Genomic DNA, 9698 nt, shown 5'->3' with positions numbered 1-9698 from the left:
ACAAAGAAGACATAATCCCCATCTGCCAGCATCTACAGCTACCCTCTCCTTCCCGAGGGAGGCGGTTCCAGCCGAGACAGCCATCACTGTATGTTCTCTGCGTGATCTCGCCTTTAACATGTGAGTTAGCTCTTTTTTTCTAGACTTGGGCCAGTTATTTTTTTTTCCACAGAAAATTTATGGAGAAACTTAAGTTGAAGTTCACATGTGTTTTTTTCTTTGCAATTTAAAGAGGTAAAGTTCACTTTGCCTTAAGGACAGTTAAGGCAATTTGCAATGGCTTATTCCAGGTAAGGGACACTTTTTAAGGCTGTTCAAAATGAAAAGAGCTTATATCCTAGTTGCTTTGTATTATTGCTCATAATTGGGTTCTTTCTATCTTCGCCACGTGCAATAGTGCCTAGGTATTTCTCATCATCTCATACAGAGAATTAATTTTCCTGAAGTAACAATTATAATAATGAAGATAATATCAGTGTTAATATTTATACTTAATCTTACAATGTGTCTAGTGCTTAATATAGAGGATTTTATTTAATCCTCTCAACCACACCATGAGTTAGAAATTGTTAATATCATCTTCATTTTAGAGAAGAGGTAAGTAGACTGCCCAGGGCAGCAGGCAGTAACTAGCTGAACCAGTATTTCAACTGTGGTTGGTCTGATACCAGTTGTTCAGTTTGGTACTCTAATGAATGATCTACTGCCATGTATTGGCTGTCCTTGTTAGCCTAAGTCATTGGTCAGCACTCATCCCAAACACATGCATGCACATGCACCTGTGCATGTGTGTGTACACACACACACACACACACACACACACACACACACACACACACTGTACTCTGAAGCTTCCAATTATCCTAATCTTCAAATTTCTCCACAAACTGCCTCTTTCTCTACAACCAGTTCCCCACATGAGCCCCTCAATATAGTACAGGAGTGACTTATTGTTTTTTTCCAGCTCCACAAAGTCTCATCTTTGCTCAGGCAGCTCCCTGCAGCTGCAATGCCTGCACCACCTCCTCACTACCATCTCCCTTCTAGCTGGGTCAGCTCAAAACTTTTTTTTCCAAGGATGGAGACAAGATAGGCAGTGGGTGGCTGAGCCCAAGGTGAAGTAAAATAATGTTTTCTTTTATTGATTTACCCACGTTTGTCTTTTAATTTCTGGAGAGCCTCGACTGCATTCAAAAAACGTTAATAGGAGTTGAAGGTCTCTTATTCATACAGTTCCAATCTATTCTGCAAATGAGAAGCAGTGGAAATGATTCATACATGAATAACTCCCCCAAACCTTTGCTTATTGAAATGAATCAGAGATGACTTCTCGGTTGGAGAATGTGCATCCACACAATTTTCTAGTCTCACAAACATCATTTTCTTTTGCTTTTAATGGAAAATATTTGCTCTTTTAAAAGCTGTTGTGAATGGTGGGACTGTGTGCTCTCCACTTCCGCAGGAATGCGGCAGCCCCATGCATGGCTTGCTGCCCCTCAGAGCTGGGTTTCTGTGCCCTCCAGGCCGCGCAGCTCTGTGGAGTTCAGCTTGCACCTGACCTCTGTGAAGATCAGTGCGTTGTGTTGGTCATTTCAGCCGCCAAGAAGTCAGTGCAGTCTTCATAGCCAGGGCCTTGGCAGCTCTCTTCCTGCAGGACAACTTCCCATTCACATGCAAGCTGGGAGGATAAGGGTAATCTGTCACATCTCAGGGGCTTATGCAGCCACTTCACTTCTCAGATTGAGGACAGGAGGACATTTTAATTGGAGCTGCTCTGAAAAGAGGGCAGGGACAGAGCGCTTTTTGTCTGGGATCCTTCAGAACCATCTGGAATACACATGAGATTCGTTTTCTGCCATTGTCTCCCCGAAGCATCAGGCTGTTGTTCCAGGTGTGTGAAGTGCCCGGATGACGTAGGGTTAATACTTGATTTTCATTATGTCCAACAGCTTGGTCCTTTATTCTCCGAGGGATGTGTTTTCAATGCCACAGGAGATTTCTTTATCCCCAACCAAATGCATCTTTACAAACAGTTCAACTGGTGTAAGGCCTCAGGTGGGCGCCGGGGACCCAGGAGAACAAGGTTTCGGTGTAGGCACAGGGGTGTTCACATGCGGCATTATATTAAAGGCATTCTGAATTTCTCTGCTCTGTTTTTCTGGAAAAACAAGCATCCCTAATGCTAGAATCCAGGGTTCCTTGGAACGATGTTGGACAAAAAGCAAGGCATGCAGATGATATGAGGGGAAAAAAACATTGTGTAAGAAAGAGAAAGGAAATAAAGAAAAAAATTAAAAATATTTTTAAATGAATAATACTCAGAGTTAACACATTATTGTGGAAATAGAGGGGGGAAAAGTCAATAATGAAAGTAGATAAATATATTTTTGGAATATAATTTTAAGGGAAAAGTTCCCAGAGATTACATCCTGCATGATACCTTTAAAAAAATACGTTTTTATTGTGAAATATAACACAGTCAAAGTGGATTAAGTCACCCTTTCAAAAATAAATTTTGAAACAACCCAAACAAAGGTATATGCTATTAATAAATACATATAAGTGCCATAAAATTGTATTCAAAGGAAAGCAAATAACAATGAACTTAAGTGGCATGGTGGGAGGCTAGGGATAGGATGGACCAGCCCCTCATATGGGTGTAGGTTATTGTTGTTATTTTAGTTTTCTGTTGGGTGGTGTTTTTAAACTGTTTACTACATTATTAAAACAAACAACCAACAAACGAACAATAGATAAATAAAAGAGCTTTTATGTAGAAATGATGAAAAGTTGTTATGAATAGAGGATTATGAGTAATGCAATTCTATGCACCTGAGGTCCAATAAAAACAAAGGGAAAGGGGAGGAAGAAATACTTGCCCTTTGTTTAACATACCCCAAGCCTGGCAGTTCCTACACTATCTATGCCTTTCCCCACAATATTGGGCATTCATTTCCATCTTTGCCTTCAAACACGGATGAATAAGTGGATCTCTGGAGAACTCTCAATTTCACCGGGAAGCATTAGCCTTTTGGGAGCTAGCCTTCCTTTCCTGCCAAAAAAAGAGAAAGTAATTTGTTTAGACAGGGCCCAGGCAAAAGCGCTCTCTGCTGTCAGGTAGTAGAGTGGTAGTCTTACTCCGACTCACCAGGTCTTACGTCTCCATTGTCAGAAACAAGAGAGCTTACAAGATACGTTTTAAAATGGGTAACCTGAATTTCCAAGCAGAACTAACATTCCTCCCTGCCTCCCACAATCTTTCTGAACTGTAGAACTTAAAAAAAAAAAAAAAACCACAAAAAAACCCCACGTGTTTTTATTGATTTTAGAGAGCGAGGAAGGAAGAGAGGGACAGAGAGAGAAACATAGATGTGAGAGAGAAACATGGATAGGTTGCCTCCTGTATGCACTGTGAACAGAAATTGAACCTGATACCTGCATAGGTGCCCTGACTGGGAACCAATCCTGCAACCCTTTGGTGCAGGGAATGACGCTCACCTAGAGAATGATGCTCAACCAACTGAGCCACACCAGCCAGGGCAAACTGTAGAACTTCTAATCCTTATTTATTATATTGATTCTCTTTATTGATTGCTGCAGGCTGGGTTTCCTGGTTCACAGGTTATGGAGATTATGAGATGTGCTTTTGAGAATAAAGGAGATGAGGGAAATGGGATTGGGCAGAGGGAGAAGATGGATTGTGATGCAGTCATCACAGAGGCCTCCCCCACCCCACAGAGTGCTAGACAGTGGTCGGCAAACTGCTGCTCGTGAGCCACATGTGGCTTTTTGACCTCTTGAGTGTGGCTCTTCCACAAAATACCACAGTGTGGGCGAGTCTATTTTGAAGAAATGGCATTAGAAGAAGTTTAAGTTAAAAAAATTTGGCTCTCAAAAGAAATTTCAGTCATTGTACTGTTGATATTTGGCTCTGTTGACTAATGAGTTTGCAGTGTTCTTTAGAAAGAGGAAGGGAGAGGGACAGAGACCTAGGAACATCAATAAGAGAGAATACACTGTATAATTTGTCAGCTGCCACCAGCATGCCCGCACTGAGGATTGAGCCCCAAACCTGGCCATGTGCCTGACCAGGAGTTGAATGGCGACCTTTTGGTTCCTGGGTCGACACTCAACCACTGAGCCACACCGGCTGGGCAGTACTAATAAATCTGCTTTTAACATTGATATACAAGTTTTTTTGTGTGTGCATGGGGACATATGTTTAATTTATCTAATTTTCATTCTCACCGGCAATATGTATATGAGGGTATAATTGCTCCACATCTTCGTCAATATTTGGTACTATTGGCATACTGTTTTGATTTTAGGCACTCTAAAAGGTGTGAAATGGCACCTTGTTGTGATTTTAATTTACTTTTCCCTGATGCTTAATGATTTTGAGCACCTTTTCATGTGATACTGGCTATACCTATATCTTCTCTTATTGTCTGCTCAAGTCTTTGCCTGTTTAGAAAAATGGGGTTGTTTTTCTTTTTAATGTAGGTTTGTAGTAATTTTTAAAGAACATATTGGAGCTATGAGTTCTTTCTTAAGGTTATATTGTAACTATTTCCCAGCCTGTGGATTGACTGTTCATTTTCAAAGGTGCCTTTGATAAGCAGAAAGTTATCTTCTAATAAAATCTAAATTACCATTTTTCTCTTTATGGTTAGTGCTGTTTGTTTTGATTTAAGAAAACTTTCCTACCTCTAAGTCATGAATATATATATATATATATATATATATATATATATATATAGATAGATATATAGATATATAGATATATAGATATATAGATATAGATATATATATCTGTATTTTATGCTAAAAGCTTTATGAATCTTACTTTTATGTTTAGTTCCACAGTTCATCTTAATTTAATTTTTTTGTATGGTTGCGTGGAGATAGAGACCCATTCCCCCCCTCTCCTCCCATATGTTTATCCAGTTCCAGAATTATTTGTTAAAAAAGACTTTCCTTTTGCCACCTAGTTGACCATATGTGTGTTGGTCTATTTCTGGACTCTATTCTGTTCCATTGACCTATTCATCTGTGCTTAGGCCACTCACATTCTCTCAATTATTGTAGCTGTAAAGTAATTAAGTCAGACAATGTAAGTCTTTTATTTTATCCTTTTTCAACTTTGGTTTGGATATTCTAGGTTCTTTGTATTCTCATATACATTTTAGAAACAGGTTGTAAATTTCTATAAAATGTGATTGGAATTGCATTGCATTTAGAGAGACATGAAGTACATATAATTCCCTTCTGGGAATTGAGCCCACAACCTCAGCATGTACCCTGACTAGGAATTGACTGGTGACCTCTTGGTTCATGGGTTGATGCCCAACCCCTAAGACACATTGGCTGGGCCAGTTTTTAGGCTTTTAATCCATGAATGGAGATGGAAGAATTTTCATATCATAGCAATTTTTAAGTATATAATATTTTTAAAAATACATTTTTATTTATTTCAGAGAAAAAAAGAGAGAGAGAGATAAGAAACATCACCGATGAGAGAGAATCATAGATCTGCTGCCTCCTGCACACCTTCCACTGGGGACTGAGCCCACAACTTGGGCATGTGCCCTGACTGGGAATCAAACTGATCTCTTGGCTCTTGGATCAACACTCAATGACTGACCACTCGGCTGGGCTCTTGTTACTTTCTATGTCATAACTAGGAGTGGAAGTCTCATGTTTTTATTGACTAGCTCAGTTAGAAAAAAGGAAATTCAAAAGTTTTCACTGTAACTGCTTTTACCTCACATGTCAAAGAATTACTATATTAGTTCTGCCCATTACTATGTACATACCTTCAGGGACCAGAGAGATAACTACTGGGTGAGTTCATGAACCAAGTAAATCCAGTAGACCTACTATGGGTCAAATCTAGTCCAGAACAGGACTTATTACTTGCTTCCCATATGCTTATACTCTAACCATTGCACTCTAATGGCACTTCATGTCCCTGGGTATCCATTTGAACTCAGACCATTTGTCCAAGAACCCTACAATAAGACCAGACAAAGCCAAACAACAACAAAAATCAAATTTATATTCTGTGCCCTCATTGAACAGCTCCCCATGTAACTGGCCTTAGGACCTTCTTGGAAGAAGACTTAGAAGAATTATTACCATATAGATTTGCCAGGATTTGTAAGGCTAAGTTATTCTCCAAATTTAAAAAATGACAATAAAATGGAAAATTGGCACGTGCCAAGAGACAGAACATGGGACATAGCTTTTCAATCTGCTTATTCCCTGTCAAACAGAATTCTAAGTGGTACTGAGAGGTTTCATTGCTGCTTCCCATCCTTTGCCTGAAGGTGAGATTCTTCAATTATCTGAGCCATCAGGTGACATCATGCTCTCAGGATTGAGGATGGACTACGAGCAGAGGCTCTTGAACCTTCAAATGAAGGCTCTGCTGTATTGAACTGCTATCTCCCAAAAGAGAGATTTCCACCCCCTCCTGTTAACTTTCTCTGAAGTTCCAAATCCAGCAAATGCTTAATGTAACTTGGAATCCAGGCATCACTCATTGTCTCTTGACAATTTCAATGAAATAGAAAATTGGAGTGAAAGTTTCTCCTTATTCTTTAAAAGAAATACAAAGACTAGGTTTGCATACTTTCTGAACGAAGAGGGACTTGTAAAAAGACATTTGCAAATATTATATGTTCTCTCCATTAGTCACAATAAGTATCCTATTTTCAGGGAAAAGAGTCCTCAAATCTAAAAGCAATGGGCCCTCGTTCATTCTCAATCTATTATTCTATTTTCTTCTCATGAGTGGAATGTCAGTTATATGTTTCTCATTAACAGTATTCATTGAGCATCTAAAATTTCCGATGCAGCCCTAGCTGGTTTGGGTCAGTAGACAGAGGGCTGGCCTGCTAACTGAAGGGTTTCAGATTCTAATCAAGGACACATGCCTGGGTTGTGGGCTTGACCCGCAGTAGAGGGCATGCAGGAGGCAGCCAATTGATGATTCTCTCTCATCACTGATGTTTCTCTCTCTCTCTCCTTCTCCCTTACTCTCTGAAATCAATAAAAATATTTTTTAAAAAATTTTTAAATCTCCCTTGCATTTATCAAAAATACTTTTATTAAAAGAGACAAAGTATAGCCCTGGCTAGTGTGGCTCAGTTAGTTGCGGCATCATCCCATACACGGAAAGGTGGCAGGTTCGATTGGGGCACGTGCCTATGTTTCAGGTTTGATCCCCTTTGAGGCACATACTGGAGGCAATTGATTGGAGTATCTCTTTCATCAATGTCTCCCTCCCTCTCTCTTCCTTCCTTATTTTTTCCCTCCCTCCCACCCTCTCTCCTTTCCTTGCTCTAAAATCATAAAGAGCATATCCTTGGGTAAGGGGGAAAAAGAGACCAAGTCTCTGCCCTTATGAAGATTACATTCTGGTGAGAGGAGACAGTCAATAAGTGAGTATGTGAGATAGCGTTAAGAAGTATGAAGAAAAAATAAAGCAAGAATAGGGAGAGGTCTTCTGGATTGGAGCTGGTCGTGCTGTAATTTTAACTGAGATAGTTCTGAAAATCTCACTAGAAGGTGACATAAGGATTCTCTGTGGGAGGGTGTCAAGGAGTCTAAAGCCCCAATGAGGTTTCTTTTTTGTTTTTTTCTTAGCAGGCCCCACAACACCTAAGTTAGCAGCACATTGGGAGCAAAATCCAGGCATTTGGGTCTCCTGCTCCTACCTTTTCTGTTGTGTGACACTGTTACAAGGACTCATAGGGACTTCGCTAAAGCACAATACCAAGCAATGTGGAGTCGCTGTGAACTGTTGGCAAACAGAAGTGGCAAGCAAATTAGCCTAACAAGTCCTTATTGATTATCTACTGTTCAGAGAAGATCACCGGTTCCCTTGGGACCTCGGAGGAACACACACTGGATTTCCTGCCTCCGAGAAGGTGACGACACGGGGTGGGGGCAAGCACAAGCCAATCAAACAGATGTTGTGAAGACACAACCTGTCCAGGGCAGACACAGAGCTACCAAGGGTACTCTGAGGGCAGTACCTTTTGCCAGAATCTAAATGACGCTCTTCATGGGCTTGCTGTGCAGAGAGAGAATTCTGCTCACTCGTCCCATCAGCCTTTCTCTCACATGCGGATTATCATACTGTCAACAGTGGGATCTAATAAGCAAGATGGCGATATGCTGTCTTTTGTTAGCTGGCTGACACCCAAGGACTGGGGACGTTGAGCACAGAAGGGCAGACAGATGGAAGTTTCACGCTGTCTGTAATTGAAAGCCACTACCTTACCTCTGAGAGTCCTTTACAGAGAACGGCATCCGTTACCTGTGGTTAAGTTGGGATGCTGCATTTAAAAATAATGTGGAACAGGCCTACTGGTGAAATTTAATTACTGCCAATTAGATCTAGCAGAGGGAGAATTCCTATCAGGCACCGTGACTCATCTAATCGGACGGCAGAAGTAAAGCTGTCATTATGCTCAGGAGAGCAAGTACTGGTTTCATTTATTTATTTTGACATTTGATAACTATTTTTTATTACTCTAACAAGAAAATTAAAATTCAAACTCAAAATACCTTTGGATCATGTAGGTCTCTGGGTACACCTTCATTCAGCACCTGCAGAGCAGCATTCCCTACAGGGTTGCTATGTAGAGAGGTGGCTCTATCTGGACACAGAGGGTCTCTGACCTTCAGTGACCTCAGCTTGAAAATGTATATAAGTATATATATAAATGTATATATTATTGTTGACAGTATTACAGATGTCCCCCTTTTGGTCACTACACTACTTTGCTACCCAGGGCAGGCACAGGTATGGGTGAGAGGGCTAAGGCAATGGATACTTCCTGGGAGATGGGCCCTGGGGGATGTGTCAGCGGGGAATTTAGCAAGGATGCGCCGTACGCCTGGCTCTCAGGGATGTCACATACAGGGCATTCTGCCAGCAAATCGCTTCCAAGTGCCTCCCAGGTCTCTTTGGTGACCTTATAGTTGGCCCCGAAGATAACTGAACAAAAGGTGAAGTGAAAAGGGGCTGATGGGTGGGTGGGAAGTGTGCCCAGAGGTGTCAGGCAGAGATTTTGGTCAGGAAGGGGTGAATTGATCTGCCTGCTCTGCCTGCCGCACAGACCTTTTCTCTGGCGCACCAGCAAGAGGCCAGGAGCCTGTGGGGAACTGACAGCCTCAGAGAGACCTGTGGCTCTCTGCTCCCGTTTCTCTCTGCGCAGCTCTGATGTCTCCCAGCCCCTCCCAGTGAATGAGCATCTCTGAAACCTCCATGCACTGGCTGTGCCATCTCTCTCGGAATCCTTCAGAACGCAGTCCATCTCTTTTCCAGGGTGGGCTTCCAATCTTGCCTTTTTGTGTTTCCTGGGTAAGCCTTGCCAGGTTCTTCAGGAGTTTCCCGGTGTGAGATGATGTAAGGTCATGCGTCATCCTGGTAGTTTTCTCCTGAGACATCTCCAGTCTGGCAAGAGCCCGGAGATGTGGTGTCTGAATGAAACTGAACCCTCCAGGCATTCGACCAGCGCGAGCAGAGCAAGGCCTGCTCTCTGCTGCGCGGTCAGACTTCATTAACGAAGCCGCTGCCTCATCCACTCCCGCACAGTCCCTTCCAGGTGGCTCAGAGTGAGCTTATGGTCAGTGAAAACACGAGTTGTTTTTAATCATGTATTTCTCACTGATATTTAAGTTAC

The sequence above is a fragment of the Pipistrellus kuhlii genome, unplaced genomic scaffold (genome assembly GCF_014108245.1).
Source record: "Pipistrellus kuhlii isolate mPipKuh1 unplaced genomic scaffold, mPipKuh1.p scaffold_m20_p_10, whole genome shotgun sequence".
NCBI lineage: Eukaryota > Metazoa > Chordata > Mammalia > Chiroptera > Vespertilionidae > Pipistrellus > Pipistrellus kuhlii.
The sequence above is the reverse complement of the archived record's forward strand: the minus strand, read 5'-3'. Positions refer to the sequence as shown.